This window comes from Loxodonta africana, chromosome 15 (assembly GCF_030014295.1).
Source record: "Loxodonta africana isolate mLoxAfr1 chromosome 15, mLoxAfr1.hap2, whole genome shotgun sequence".
Lineage (NCBI taxonomy): Eukaryota > Metazoa > Chordata > Mammalia > Proboscidea > Elephantidae > Loxodonta > Loxodonta africana.
The window spans coordinates 25,136,837-25,153,564 of NC_087356.1; positions in this window are offsets into that span (position 1 = coordinate 25,136,837).

Sequence of the window (16,728 nt, forward strand, 5' to 3'; positions counted from 1 at the left end):
GGTTCGTTCTTCACTCTTTTTCTGGAGAGTCTGCCCTCAAGAACGTTTGAGTGAGTAGTTTCTGCTGATGGTCATCCCTGCGCTTGTGGCCTTGGGAAGGAACCCAGTGCAGTGACTCAGTGATCTTACCCCTCGGTCCTCAGGCTCTGGTTGAGCACAAGACTTTTCCAGCCTCAGGAATCCTCAAGTGCCCCCCTGACCTGATCCCCTTCCTTGTTCTTTCTTGAGACCCTTGTCCTTTAGAGATAAGCCTCTGAAGTTCACCAGAGCTGAGGACTGGATGACATTCCCTGCCTTTTTCCAAACATTTCCCCCAGGGAAGAGAATTTGCATTAATTAAGCACTCATTAAGTGTGAGGCTGCGTATTTTTATACTCACGCTCTCCGAAGTGGGGTGGCCTTGAGATCCCCACGGATGGTCTATGGGGGAGCAAGAAGTACATACGAGGACTTCTACTTGTGTGTATTTTCTAGTGCAAGAAATAAGGAATAAATAAAATTTGCTAGTATTTAATGCAGTTCGAATCCACCAGGTGCTCCTTGGAAACCCTGTGGGGGCAGTTCTACTCTGTCCCGTAGGTTCACTGTGAGTTGGAATTGACTCCACGGCAACAGGTTTATTTTTTTGCTTTTTTTGGTTTAATGCATACTAGGAGTTCCTGGGTGGTGCAAACAGCTAAGCACTTGGCTACTAGCTGAAAGATTGGCAGTTTGAATCCACCCAGAGATGCCTTGGAAGAAAGGCCTGGTGATCTACTTCTGAAAGGTCACAGCCATTAAAAACCTTATGGAGCACAGTTCTACTCTGACAGACATAGAGTTGCCATGAGTTGGAACTGACTCGATGGGAACTGGCTTAAAGCACCTTCATGCCTGGTATGTGCAGTGTCCTGAGGGTAGAAAGGGGGGCTACATCTTCCCAGAAGGCTAGCTCTGACACTTCCTACAATCTGTTTGTTCATTTTTAACATATTGAGAAACTGCAGTAAACGTGAGCCAGAGCAAGTGAATTTATAGATTTTAAAATTATTCTCGCAAAGTGGACAAGTGGCTTAAAAAGATACCATGTGTTGAAAATAATACTGAAATGTGAATGCAAGCAAACAGCAAGAAGATGGGAGGCAGCCACTTCAGCTCCCAAAATGAGCTGTATCAGCCATGTTGTAAGTAAAACCAATGACCATTCAATCAGATGATCAGCTCTGACAAAAGTTCATTAGAAAAAAGAAAGAAATTGGAAGACTATTTGAAATACGGATTTTCTTTAAGGTGTACCTCCTTCTGAGTTTATATAGGCTTTTAATAATAGTTAATGATAATATAAAACCATCACATTTAGCAACATATTAAAAAACAAACACCCAAAACATGAAGACAGGCTTCTACAGTTTTTATGTCATGAAAAATTAATTCCATTTGTTAGAAAATTTCACTCAACTTAATAATGCATGCTTAAAGTCTCTTTTGAGGCTTCTTATACAATAGTAAAAGACAAGAAGTCATATACTTTTGGAGAAACACTTCCTAACTTAGTAAAAATGGATGAAATATGCAGAAAACAATATGGCAAAAAGAAACTAAGATACATTCTTTTTCAGCAAAAGAATATTGAAAATTGTTGAATGATGATTAGAAAACATAGTTTAAGATTTGAAACAAGAAGTATTAGAACAAATTGCGAAGGGTGAGAGGTTTTCTATACAGGTAGATGGAAGCACAGGTGTGTGTAACATGTTTCAGATTATGGTATTTCCTAAATTATATTTCAATAAATAAATACCAGGAAAATTTTGCTTCTTAAGATATAGAAAGTCTTAAGAGATCTTTGCTCTCACCCTAATAATGAGAACAAGCTGGATGATACACAAAGTCATTACATTTTTTTCAACCCATTAGAGGGCTGAGTTCTCAAAGCAACCAGGTGAACTAAATTCCAGAGAGCAAGTGACAAGCCTCTCTGAGGAGAAACAGGACACATGAGCTGTTTCACATTTGGTAGAGCATGGGGGCAAGAGGAATTTACAGTAAAAAGAAGATCTATATGGGATTGAATTGACAAGAGCAATTTGAAAGATTAGACAGGAAACTTAGGGAGCAATGAGTTTATGTTAACGGGAGTGGGACAACTTGGAAAAGGAGGGTCAGAATGGTTGCACAACTCGAAGAATGTAATCAGTGTCACTTAATTGTACATGTTGAATTGGTATGTGTTCTACTGTATATATTCTCAACGACAGCAACAAAAATAAAATAAATTATATTAAAAAAAGTGAGAAAAAAACAGCCAACAGTTTAATGAATTCTTAAGGATAAAGCGTGGGCTGGTATGACAGTTTAGGATCCCTGGAAATCTCATACCCAGGTGGAGTCTACACTGAATTGGCAGCTCTTTTCCGTGAGCTTCCACTGGGTGTTCATGAAAAAGATTTGGAGTGAGGTAGGAGACCTGAGAGAACCCTCCCCTCTGTAGTGCACAGACCTGAAACCCCACTTTCTCCCCAGATTCTTCCTTCATATGATGCAGAAGCTGTATGCTTCTAATGGATGGGAAAGGAAACATTCCCGTCCCCTGGTCCCTGGCAAAGATCTACTACCACTGGGCCAAGGATAGAAGCAAAAGTCGTATGCTTCTGGAGGAGGGATGGGAAAGTTACTTGGGGATTTTATAATATGTGTACAAGTTTAAAAAAAAAAATTTTTTTTTTAAATGAATAACAATAATAGCATGAAGGATGAGAGGGAGAATTTGGAAGCATACTGTTGTAATGTTCTCACACTATACTTGAGATGGTGAGATAATACTTGAAGGTAGACTGTATAATGTAAACCCCAGAGAATCCCTAAAAAATAAGACAAAGAAGCATAACTATTAATCTAGTAGCAGAGATAAAACAGAATTATAAAAATACTCATTATTCCAAAAGAAAGCAAGAAAAGAGAGAAAAAAAGATGAAAGAACAGATGGGACAAATTATCAGATAGCAGATTTAAATCCAAGGAGACCTGGTGGTGCAATGGTTAAGCTCTTGGCTGTTAGCTGGAAGATGGGAAGTTTGAGCCCCCCTAGTCACTCAGGGACTGGGAGAAAAAACCTGGTGATCTGGAGTTCTGCTCCTGTAAAGATTACAGCCTAGGAAACCCTACAGGGTGGTTCTACTCTATCACATAGGGACTGTATGAGTTGGAATTGGCTTGGCGACACACAACAACAACAACAGATTTAAATCAACAGTATTTATAATTATATTAACTATAAGTGGTTTAAACACTAAATGTAAATGGTTTAAACACTCCAAAGAAATGGCGGAGATTGTCAGGTTGGAAAGAAAAGAAAGATCCAACTGTATGATGCCTACAAAAAACCTACTTTAAATACAAAGATGTGTTGTTGTTAGGTGCCATTGAGTTGGTTCTGACTCATAGCAACCCTATGTACAACAGAATGAAACACTGCCCGGTCCTGCACCATTTTCACAATCTTTGTTATGCTTGAGCCCATTATTGCAGCCACTGTGTCAATCCATCTCCTTGAGGGTCTTCCTCTTTTTCACTGACCCTCTACTTTACCCAGTATGATGCCCTTCTCTAGGGCCTGATTCCTCCTAATAACATGTCCAAAGCATGCGAGATGAGTCTTGCCATCCTTGCTTCTAAGGAGCATTCTGGCTGTACTTCTTCCAAGACAGATTTGTTTGTTCTTTTGGGAGTCCATGGTATATTCAATGTTCTTTGCCAGCACCATAATTCAAATGCATCAGTTCTTCTTTGGTCTTTCTTATTCATTGTCCAGCCTTTGTATGCATATGAGGTGATTGAAAATATCCTGGCTGGGGTCAGGCACACCTTAGTTTTCAAGGTGACATCTTTGCCTCTTAATACTTTAAAGAGGTTTTTTCCAGCAGATTTGTCCAATGCAATACGTCATTTGATTTCTTAACTGCGTTTCCATGGGTGTTGATTGTGGATCCAAGTAAGATGAAATCCTTGACACCTTCAGTCTATTCCCTGTTTATCATCATGTTGTTTATGGGTCCAGTTGTGAGGATTTTTGTTTTCTTTATGTTAGGGTGCAATCCATGCTGAAGGCTGTAGTTTTTTATCTTCATCAGTAAGTGCTTCAAGTCCTCTTCATTTTCAGCAAGCAAAGTTGTGTCATCTGCATAACACAGGTTGTTAATAAGTCTTCCTCCAATCCTGATGCCACCTTCTTCTTCATGTAGTCCAGCTTCTCAGGTTATTTGCTCAGCATACAGATTGAGTAAAAAAATAAAAGATTGAGTAGGTATTATGAAATAATACAACCCTAATGCACACCTTTCTTGACTTTAAACCACGCAGTATCCTCTTGTTCTGTTCGAATAACTGCCTCTTGATCTATGTACGGGATCCTCATGAGAACATAAAAATATGAAAAGAACTATATTATGCAAACAGTAATTTATAAAAAGGTAGAGTGGCTATGCTAATATCAGACAAACTAGACTTCAGCATATGAAATATTACCAGTTATAGGGAGACTTTACATTAAAAGGACATAATAATCCTAAATACTTACGTACCTAATAAAAGAGCTTCAAAGTACATAATGCAAAAATAGATGGAATGTAAAGAAAGAATAAACGAATCCACAATTATAGTTGGAACTTCAAAAAAGAAATACCTAAAAAGATCTTTTTTTTTTTTTTGTAGTTGTTAAGGGAAGAATGTACAAAAATGATACATTTTTAATAGTGAATGGCTTCTTTAATAAACTGAATGATTTTAGAAAACATTGTGTAAACGTAACTATTAATGGAATGATTGCTTTGAATGGAACGCAAAACAGGATTCAGGGATAAGATTATAGAGCTAGTCCCTTAGATAAAATTAATTCTCTGAATTATTAAAAAGTAAAATTTTCATCAAAAGTTTTTGAAGCTAGAAATACTCTAGGGGCTATAAGATATTGCCAACCTGGTAATTTTTGTCAAAAGAAGGCTATAAAAATATAGTAGAATCTTAACGTTACTATGAATGAAATGGGCAGTAACCATAAACATCTTTTGTACCATGCAGAAATTTGCTAATTATCTTGTGGCAGAGTACTTAAACATAAAATGAGTTAAGCATTTTTCTTTTTATAAAAAGAGAAGAGTTCTGAATATGCCAACTTTTTATCAGTGATTACAAGTGGTTCTTGGAGGTAATTAAAGAAAAATAAACGCATATATTTTGTCCCTTCAAGGTTATGGCAATACTCTAGCAGTGAGGAAGAAAGAAGCTGTTTTATGACAGAAGCTTGTGCTGTGGAGAAAGCATTTTGAAAACAAATGTTTGGCAATATCATTATGTAATTTTTATACTCAAAATTGAAGTCAGTGGGTCACTTTAAAAAATGCTGAGGTCTTCTCTCTTAAAAAACACAAAAGCATGCTTTCTCACTGTTTTAAAATCTTTAAATGAAGAATTCCAGTGAATTTTAAACCCATTCATTAGTAATTTTAAAATGCAACACTTTACAATTAGCTTGTTGAAACAACTGACATCAAGAATAAGTAACTTTAGCAGCTGCATTTCAGCAAAAACCTTTGTTTTGTTCTATCAGTTTTAGTAGCATGACTCACATCTCTTAATTAGATGCCAATCAAAGGAAGCAGTGAAAATACTAAATTTAGGGAAGATCTTGGAATTGCTGCATTAAAACGAATCAAACAAGATTCTAAAATGTAATGAAATGTATCTAAGCACATTGTTCTCATTTAAAATATTAATAGAATTTTTAAGTGAGAGTACAAAGAATTTTTACATAGTTTAATAAATAAAACAAAATTTATGTCAAATTTTATTTCATCTTTAGCTTTTCCTCTCAAATTTTCTATTGTTTTGTGCATGCAAATAATGTTATATTAGAACAGTCATACATGTACATTATAAATAACTACATATATACATATATACGGAAACACAGGTGGCATAGTGGCTAAGGGTTCAGCTGCTAACCAAAAGGTCAGCAGTTCGAATCCATCAGGTACTCCTTGGAAACCTTATGGGGCAGTTCTACTCTGTCCTATAGGATTGCTATGAATTGGAATCGACTTGATGGCAATGGGTTTGGGTTTTTTTTTTTTTGCTTATATACATGTACATGCATAAAATGTTTTTTATTGACAAGGGTGCTGACAAAAAAATTTGGTGACCTCTGCTTTATAAAATATGTTTCATTTTCACCTTATCATAATTCTGTAAAAAAAAAAAAATTCTGTAAGGTAAGTATTAATAAACTCATTTTTTTCAGGTAGATAAAATGAGGCTCATAGAGGTAAGATAACCTGTCCAAGATTATATAGCTGGTAAGTAGCAGAACCGGGGTTTTACTTCAAATTTGTCTGATTCCAAAACTGTTCCTATGCTTTGCATCTCAAGTAGAAGAAGGACTGGAGGCCTTCAGAAAACTTCCTGAAAGTTCACATTCCTCCTAAACATCTCCCCTAGTAGAAAGGATTCACTCAAACCTTTGAGACATTGATTCCCCTGCCCCACTCCCCCACTCACCCCCAAATTGGCAGTTCTGACCCTGAAACAAATTCCTTTATTCTATCACTTACAGAAAAAATGCAGACATTTGGCACAGCCTCCCTGCTTTGCCTGAGAAGGTAGGTAGGCAAAGTCTAGTCATCCTTAGGCCTAAGACAAGAGGCTACTATGGGTGTCCATGGTGGGGAAGACATAAGAGGTTAAAGAAAATGATAGACCATGTCTATTCCAATCTCTTCGTTTTACAGATGGGGAAAGTGAGGCCAAGAGTTGTTAAACAACCGACCCAAGGTCTTATCACTGGGACGGGACGCCTGCCCTCAGTCTAGTGCTATTTCTGGGAGAGGAGAGAAGTGTAGGGGTTTGGAGGGGGCGGGGAAGAATACACACAAGAAGAGGAGAGGGGAGAGAAGAGGAGAGCAAGGTGGGGGAAGGGACCTAATCAGTGGTTTTCGGACTTAAGCTATGCCTTTTGTTATGTTCTAAAGCTTCAGTTTCATAATGATATGGACTCCCTTAGAGGGCCCGTGCGGAAGGGCCAGAGGGAAGGCCAAGGTAGGTGGTGAGACCCGCCTTGCCTGGGAGAATCAAGGTTTCACAGAAGGTGAAACATTTTACATGACTCCAGAACAGGTTCCTAAATTATCTGCCAGAACCACCAAAAATCTTTAAAACAACAAAAAGGGCTGATCCCTGGGCCCTTCCCCAGACTTACCAAATCAATATTTAAATGGGAAAAACTGAAAATCTTCCTATATTTTCCTTAATAGCTTCCCTGAAGGCAAATGGAGACCCTTGAAGGGCTGGAGCCACCGCTAGTTCCTGGAGCCTCCCAATATGACGCAGTTCCTCTGCACTCCTGTTCCCTGGGGCTGGGTTCGAGGCCCTCTGAATAGAAGACCAAGGTCCCGCCTGTTACTCTGGGTACATAGCCTGTCCAGAGACCAGGGTCCCATCATCAGTGCAGGGGCCTCTCCATGATATAATCTGAGCAGCTCGGACTTGTTTACTGCCATCTGCCTGAGGACTGTACTTACAGAAACGATTTCTTTGTGAAAACACAAGACTGGGAGCCTGCTTTGGCCCCGGGCTTCTGTTTCATAACCCTTTTTTATTGGAGCAGAAAGAAGTAGCACATTATTGTTCTGCTCCACGTTTTCTCATGGACCAGGAAAGCAACAAGTACTTTGTGCAAATAGAAAAGCCTGCTTTGTTGTCTGAGGACCAGGAGGTGAGGTTGTAAGCAGAAGGTCCTTTCACAGATCATAAAAGAGACACACCACACAAAGCAGGCTTGCTGTGGATGGGTGGGAGGGCCCGGGCATGGTGGAGAGAAAGGATTTGTACCTATTCACTGGCTACATCAAAGCTTTACATGTTTCAGCAGTGAAAATGACCTTGGCAGGTGTGGGTCAAGGCTTTGACAGGATCTCACTCCTGGCAGAGCCATTTTCATTAGAAGGATCACTCTGGGCTGATTTTAGATGAGCCACATTTTATGGAATCATGACGTTTCTGAAAAGCAGAGTGTTGATCAAATTTGTGAGGGTCACCTGCTGCTTTAAGAAACCTCGGTACTAACAATAACACAATATGCCTTCCTGGGTGTCATTTGTTCCTCCCTGTGACCTGTGAAGAGACGAGGTGGTGATTGTCACAGATGAAGCAACCAAAGCTCGGGGAGTCTGCCTTCTCTTTCCTCAGGTCACACAGCAAAGGCCAGGTTCAATTCCTGGTGCCAGTGTCCTTTGTACTTTACTCCGGGGTGTCAGAAAATCATTGTCATGGGCTTCACAAATCTGAAATTCTGCATGATGGACTTTCTTCAAGCAGAGCACAGAAATGGGTTCTTATCAGTCGCCACAACCTCTTATAGTACGCGCTCAATTTTGAGAAGCATTGCTCTCTAATATAATTACAATTTTTTGCAACAGTACAGAAGTGCACAGACAAGTTGAAATTTTCCCCTAAGCTACTTCTCTCCTCGCCCTCCTATAAATGCTCTCTCTGGAGCAGTGATTCTGAAATTTTAGTGAGCATCAGAATTCCCTGGGAGCCTTGTTAAAACGGATTGCTGGGCCCCACCCCCAGGGATTCTGATTCAGGAGGTCTGAGGTGGGGCCTGATAATCTGCATTTCTAATAAGTTCCCAGATGAGGCTGATGCGAGTGGTATGGAGTCTCATTTTAAGAATCACTGTTCTACAGTGTTTTTTCCTGTTCTAACCGTACACAAACCTGTGATGAAGACAGCGGTGGTTCAGTGCTGGAACTCTTGCCTTCCATGTGGGAGGCTGATTCAATTCTTGGTCAACGCACCCCATGCGCAGCCACCACATGTTTGTCAGTGGTGGCTTGTGTGTTACTATGGTGCTGAACAGATTTCAGTGGAGCTCCCAGACTAGGAAGAAAGGCCTGGTGATCTGCTTCCGAAGATCAGCCGATGAAAACCCTATGAATCATAATGGTTCACTTCCCAGCAGATCATGGGGATGGCCTGGGACTGGGCAGCCTTTTCATTCCACTGTGCATGGGGTCACCATGAGTTGGGAAACGACTCCACGGCAGCTAACAAGAACACACCAACATGTGTATCTCCATGTCCCTGCATGTATACATACGCAGATTTTAACACACGAAACCATGCTTTATTTATACTTTTGAAACTTGTTTGTTTTCATTTAACAAAATATCCTAGACGTCATTGCAAGTCTGTAGATTTAAGCTCTAAATTATTTTTAATGGCTGCATAGAATTCTATGGTACCTGTGAGCTATTAATTACAAAGAAGACATCCAGGCAATCAGCCCTCCTGGTTCAAAGGCATTAGGGGCTCTCTGGGATGGAGTTGGGATCTAGCAAGGCCTCTCAAGGCAGATGAGCTTGAGGTGGATCTTGAAGGGTGTGTAGGTAATGTGGAAGGTGCCCTGGGTTATCCATCCAGCAGTCATTCCCCTTCTTTCGAGCTGCAGAGGTGCTATTTGTCTTCTCATAAGTCCAGGAAAGGTGCTTCCCACCCCCACCTCATGGAGTGAATCTTGATGGGTTCAAATGAATCATGCTGGTAATTCCCCTTGTGGTGATTGGGCTTAGGCTAATGGGACCTGAAGCGAAGTCTTTTGGGAGGCAGGGGGAAGACTCCTGGTAGAGGTTGTCTTCCCTAATGAAAAGAGAGGCATGGGAGAAAAACCATTCTTCTTCACAGGCGTTGCCATTCATGCATAGGATTCTGGAACTGCAGCTGCCATCTTGCAACTGTGAGAGGAGATATCAACATGCCAAGGTTGGCAGAGCAGAAAGGTAGAAAACATTTAGATCTTTGAGGGTGTCATCAAACCTGCGAATTAACCAACTCTGGGGAAATACTTTCTACCCCTAAACACCTAGTACGTAAGATGAGAAACTTTTACTTCAGTCATTTTTAGTTGAGTCTTTAGTTACTTGCAGCCTGAAACATTAGCCAATGCAGGTGGAATGACTATTTTCTGGCTTGCAGTCCTGGGGTCCCAGTAGATGCTATTCATTTACTTGATTTCCCCAAGATCAAGCCTACAGACTGTGGGTGTACTACTGAATACCAAATCTGTAGTCTGGACTGTTGGAGAATTGGGAGATCAGGAGCTCGAACATGGGCCAGGGACCCCCTTGTCCACTCTCATCTTATGCCAGGCAAGTACCCAGCACATGGAGAAACCATTAGCATCCAAGCTGGAAAAGCAGCTTGGCCATTGTCTGGGTGGGAAGTCAGGCAGGCGATATAAATCAATGAAACACGCCTAGAGTTTGCTAATTAAATATGTAGAATATTCTTTACTTCACCAAGAAAGGTGGTGGTTGTTGTTTTGTCCTGTCAAGTTGATTCTGACTCCTAATGATCGTATAGGACAGAGCCCCATAGGGTTTCCTAGGCTGTAATCTTTATGGGAGCAAATCTCCAGGTCTTTTCTCCTGCGAAGCGGCTGGTGACTTTTTTCTGGATCTATCCGTTGACTTGCTGAGCACCTGCAGGTTATGGGGATGCCTGCCTGGAGGTAGAACCTAGGGACAGAGGTATCTGGAGTTAGGAGGGCAGAGTGGGTGGGGGGAGATGTAGGGAGACACAGGGAGAAGACAGGACCTTGGGCTTTTGATAGACAAGTGGCGAAATCTAGCCTGGGTGACAAACATGGTAATAAGTTTAATAAGCACACTTTGTAGAAGATACAGAAAAACACTATGAAGAAAATGAAAATCACTCACAGTTCTGCTATATAGAAAAAGCACTAATTTTTAGTCTCTTTCTTTTTCTCCTGACAGTCTTTTTTCCTGACCTCAGATTGTGAGTTCTGTCCCCTCATCGCTGAAAGCTCTCTGGAAACTTACTTTTGAATGGTGATAGCTAAGACGAGTGCCCTGACTATTAGGATATTCTATTCCATCAGAATAACACTTGGCAAATTTTGCCTGGCAGCTCCGTTTGCTCTGTCATATATGTTAGGCTGAAATGTCACGTGTCTTCCTTTAGCAGTAGAATGTCTGTATCCCAAGCTCATGAGGCACAGAAAAAGATAAAGACCAGAAAGAGAGAAATCTAGGGAGAGGAACAAGGCTAAAGTTGTCACTGCAGATGTTAAGTGGAACGAAAATCAAACTTCAGTTTGCTTTCTCTGGACGCGTCATCAGGAAAGACCAATCGCTAAAAAAAGACCAATCATGCTTGGTAAAGTGAGTTATCAGTGAAAACGAGGGACACCTTCAACGAGATGGACTGACACAACAGCCGCCACAATGGATTCTAGCACACCAACGATCGTGAAGGTGATGTGGGACCAGGCACCCTGTTATTCATAAGGTTGCCTGGAGTTGGAGGCCACTAGATGGCAACTAACAACAACAACAAAATCAAACTTATGCCATGCCCTGAGCGTGATTCCTTTTAGAAAAGTTCAATTAAATAAACATTGAGCCCTTCCTGGGAGTTTGCCACACCTGCTCCTGGGCTTCTCAGGGGCTCCTGGGGTGGGTAGGATGCTTCTATACTTGCTTCCTTCTAATGTTATTCTCAGGCAACCCGGAGTGGAAGAAAGGGTCCAGGCAAATCCATTCCCAGTCCTGGAAGGATGACTCAGAATGCTAGCCAAGCAACCATTTCGGAAGGCCGTTAGTTACTCAGCGCTCTCGAGGTCCTCTAGCTGTCTGCTCCAGGACAGGTGCCCCAGGGGCCAGCTGGAAGAGGTGTGAGTGAGGAGGACCTGCCTGAGGAATGAGATTGTCACATGGTTTCTGAGTCTCGTCTTTGTGTCTGTCACCACTCCCTGCTCCCTGGTTTGGGGAGGAGGGGGCCTGGCAGAAACACTGTACCTGCTTTGTGACTACGTGAGTCTCCCTGAGGGCGTGTTCCCTGTGCCTTGTGCAATGACTGCTGAGTAGCTGGGCACAGATCTGAATGCATTTCCCAGGCACCTGGCATGGTGAAACCCGGCTGGCCCAGCTCCCCTGCGAACTCTTGTCTTCCGTCATCTCAACTGTATTTCCTTAACAGACACTTGACATGGTAATGGGAACCAGCTTCAAAGATCATTCACAACACACCTGTGTTGAGTGAGATCTCGCTTTGTGTATATGTAACACGATTCCCAGGGATCAATGAGGGTGAAACCCACAAAACAAACAGGATTATAATGCAGATTGTTTGTACTGCTAGTAATAATTAATACAATAGTAATTATTGAGAATTTGCTCTGTACCAGTGTGAGCTAAGGACATTTAAGCCTCATGAAGCCTCCCTCAGTTAGGGACAAATATTATCCTTTTTTTCACTAATGAGGAAACTGAGGCCTAGAGAAGCTGAGTAACCTGTCCAAGGTCCACAGTGGTGGAGCTGGGACTCACTCACAAGCCTGTGCACTTGACCATGAAAACACGTTCATAGGAATTAACTGAAAAATAAGTAGTGGACCAATTTTTAAGCATGCTCCTTCAAGTAACAGTTACATTTTTAAATGTTTATTTTCCCATTATAAATATCAATAAAATACAGGAAATGATAGTAAAAGTTATTTATAGCTCATCATCTAGAGAGTCTCAAAAAAAAGCCCCGTTGCCATCAAGTCGGTTCCGACTCATAGTGACCCTATAGAGTTTAGGCAGTTATTATTACATGGTTTGTGCTTTTTTAACTTACAGAATATACTTTTTTTTTTACATAATTATCATCATATTGTGCATACAACTTTGTACCCTAACTTTTCCCTTACATTAAACCATATTTTTTCATGTCATGAAATAGTCTTCGTCAATTATTTCAAATGTTTGTGTTATAATGCATTGAGTGATATACCACAATTTACTTAACCATGCAGTTATTGAACATTGAGGCTATTTATGATTGTTGCCCAATTTAAAAAGAACAAGATGGCAAATAACTTTTTGAAGAAAAGGCTTTTTAGATCTTTGGGGACTTTAGCTTTGACTGTGGAATTATGGGATCAAAAAATCATATTTGGTGCTCTTGTATAGATGACCAATTACTTTCCAAAGGCTTTTAGCCATTTATAGTCCAACTCCACTACTTGTCTGTCAGTTTGCTCCACTGTGGTAGCTTGTGTGTTGCTCCAACATTGAAAACTATGCCACAGGTATTTCAAATACCAGTAGGATGGACAGGTTTCAGTGGAGCTTCCAGGCTAAGATGGACTGGAAAGAAGGGATGGGTGATCTACTTTCCAAATATTAGCCAATGAAAAACCTATGAATCAGAATATTGTCTGATATATTGTTGGAAGATGAGCCCCCTAGGTTGAAAGGCATTCAAAATACACAGTGACTACTCTGTTGGACTTGAGCATACCAACGATCGTGAAGATGGCACAGGACTGGGCAACGTTTCATGCTGTTGTGCATGAGGGTGCCATGAATTGGAGCCAACTCAACAGCAGCTAACAACAACATAGTTCAAATGTGCATGTGTGAGAATGCTCATTTTCATCACACCCTCACCACTGGACCTTATCATTGTTTCTAATCTTTGCTAACTTTTAGGGGAAAAAGAGATCTAGTTTTTATTTGTATTTCTTTGATTATCGGTAAGGCTGAACTTTTCCTGTACGTTTGTTTACTAATAGTAATTTCTTCTATTAAATGAGTAGTCATACTCTTTGTCCACTTGTCTTGTCTATTTCTGCCTTTGAACATTTCAATTGATTTATATGAATTCCTTATATAAGAGAGATATCCTTTTGTCAAATCTGTAGCAATTATTTTTCTTGTCTTTGTATTTTTCTTTTTACATTTAGAAGATTAAATTTTTGTATGTAATAAAGTCATCTTTTCCTCTGTGATATGTTCTGTCCCTTCCAAGTTAGGAAAGTTCTTTCTCCACTCCTAAGGTCTGGTAAATGCTCACTTCTATTTTCGTATTTTTTCCATGTTTTGAAATTTTTATATCTCATTTTTAATTCATCTAATTTATTGTGGTTTTTGGTATAAGGTGAGGATCTATAGTGATTTTCTTTTCTGAATTAATAGCCAGTTTTGAATTCCATTTATTGAATGATCTTCGTGTCTCAGTTGATTTTTTATATCTCTATCATTATTAAATTTTAAATCAGTGTATATACATATCACACATAAAAAACCAAACCAATTGCTGTTGAGTCGATTCTGACTCATAGCGACCCTACAGGACGGAGTAGAACTACCCCATAGAGTTTCCAAATAGCGCCTGGTGGATTTGAACTGCCAACCTTTTGGTTAGCAGCCATAGCTGTTAACCACTATGCAATCCAGGGTTTCCATATCACACATATCCATATATAAACTATTGTAATGCTTCTTTTAGTTTTATACTTATACCATATTGTTTGATTTATCACAGTTTCATAATAAGCTTTCAGGTCTATTAGAGTTTTATTTCTATTTTCACACTTTTAAAAGATTTCTTTTCTTTGTAATTTTCATCAGATAAATTTTAGGTAAGTTTTTCTTATAAAAAAATCCCACTGGGATTTTGATTAGAATTGCATCAAATTTATGAATTATACATTGGGAGGAAATAAAAACTTTACAAGACCTTTTTTTTAAAGTCAGGAACATGATATGTCTCTCCATTAAAAAAATTTTTTTTTTGCTAGAGCATAACAGTTTCTTCACATACATTCTGCATATTCCTCATTAAGGTTGTTCCTAGATATTTCATTTACCTTTTCTATAGTTAATGAGATTTCCTTAGAATTTCATTCAGCGAGTCACTATGGACTGTATATATATATATATATACACATGCACATATATATAATTTTTATTGTGCTTTAAGTGAAAGTTTACAAATCAAGTCAGTCTCTCATACAAAAACTTATATATACCTTGCTATATACTCCTAGTTGCTCTCCCCCTAATAAGACAACACACTCCTCTCTGTCCTGTATTTCTGTATCCATTTAGCCAGCTTCTGTCCCCCTTGGGCTTTACATCTTCCCTCCAGACAGGAGCTGCCCACATAGTCCCATGTGGACTGTGTATTATGTGCCAGGTTCTGTGCTAGGTTCTGGGATTTTAATGATGATCAAGGACAGGCACAGTCCTGCTCTCATGGATCTTATAACATTATGAGGGAAACTGTCATTAATCAAATAGTTACACTAGATTAAGGGTAGAGTTGCACAGCTGATAATTGTAATTGCTGTCAATAAGTTGCACACCTGTAAAAATTGGTATTGGCAAAAGTTGTGTGATAGATATAGTTACAACAACGACCAAAAAACAAAAAAACAAAAAAGGAAGTAGCTGCTGAGGCTGCTTATGTACAACCAAAACCCTCATGGGATTTGGTTTCTTGGTTTGGAGGTTTAGGGTCATGGTTTCATGGGACATCTCAGTTAATTGGCCTAATAACATGTTTAGTGCTTCTGTTCTACCCTCTAGTTCCTTGCGTAGAGCCTAGGGTCTTGACAACTTGCAAGTGGCCATCCAAGGCACACCAATTGGTCTCTATTTGCCAGGAGCAACAGAGGAAGAAGGAGAGTCAGAAATAGAAGAAGGATGTGGAATGTGTGGCTAATTACCTCCATGAACAACTGCTTCCTTTGCCATGAGACCAGAAGAACTAGATGGTGCCTGGCTACTATTACTGAACATCTTGATCAAAGATCCTATAGAAGAATCCTGATCAAAAGGGGGAAAATGCAGAACAGAATTTCAAATTCTCTTGGACTCCAGAGTCCCAGAGCCATGAAGGTTGGATGAATCCCTGAAACTATTGCCCTGAGACAGTCTTTAAACCTTAAACTGAAATTATTCCCTGAAGTCTTCTTAAAACCACACAATAGTTTAGTTTAACTAGTAAAAAATGTCTGCCTTAAGCATTAAGCTCATTTAAGAACTATCTCTATGAGATCAAATTGACAACAGCAACTTGAAAGATTAGATAGGGACCTTAGGAGGCAGTAAATTTATGTTAATGGGGGAGGAGCAAACTCAGAAAAGGAGGGTGAAAATGGTTGTACAACTTGAAGAATGTAATCAATGTCATTAAATGGTGCATGTAGAAACTGTTGAATTGGTGTATGTTTTGCTGTATAATCTCAAGAACAACAATAAAATAAATTAAAAAAAATAGCCACATTACTGGATGTGTAGCCACAGACTAGGATAAGAGTATTGAAGGAATGGAGTAAGATCCCATGAAAGCACATTGTTGTTGTTGTTGTTAGGTGCTGTCGAGTCAGTTCCGACTCATAGCAACCCTGTGTACCACAGAAAGAAACACTGTGCGGTCCTGCAACGCCCTTACGATCGTTGTTATGCTTGAGCCCATTGTTGCAGCCACTGTGTCAATCCATCTCATTGAGGGTCTTCCTCTTCTTTGCTGACCCTGTACTTTACCAAGCATGATGTCCTTCTTTAGGGACTGATCCCTCATGACAACATGTCCAAAATATGTAAAATGCAGTTTCACCATCCTTGCCTCTAAGGAGCATTCTGGTCGTACTTCTTCCAAGACAGATTTGTTCATTCTTTTGGGAGTCTGTGGTATATACAATACTCCTCGCCAGCACCACAATTCAAAGGCATCAATTCTTCTTCGGTCTTCCTTGTTCATTGTTCAGCTTTCACATGCATATGATGCTATTGAAAATACCAGGGCTTGGGTCAGGCGCATCTCAGTCTTAAAGGTGACATCTTTGCTTTTCAACACTTTAAAGAGGTCCTTTGCAGCCAGTTTGCCCAATGCAACGCG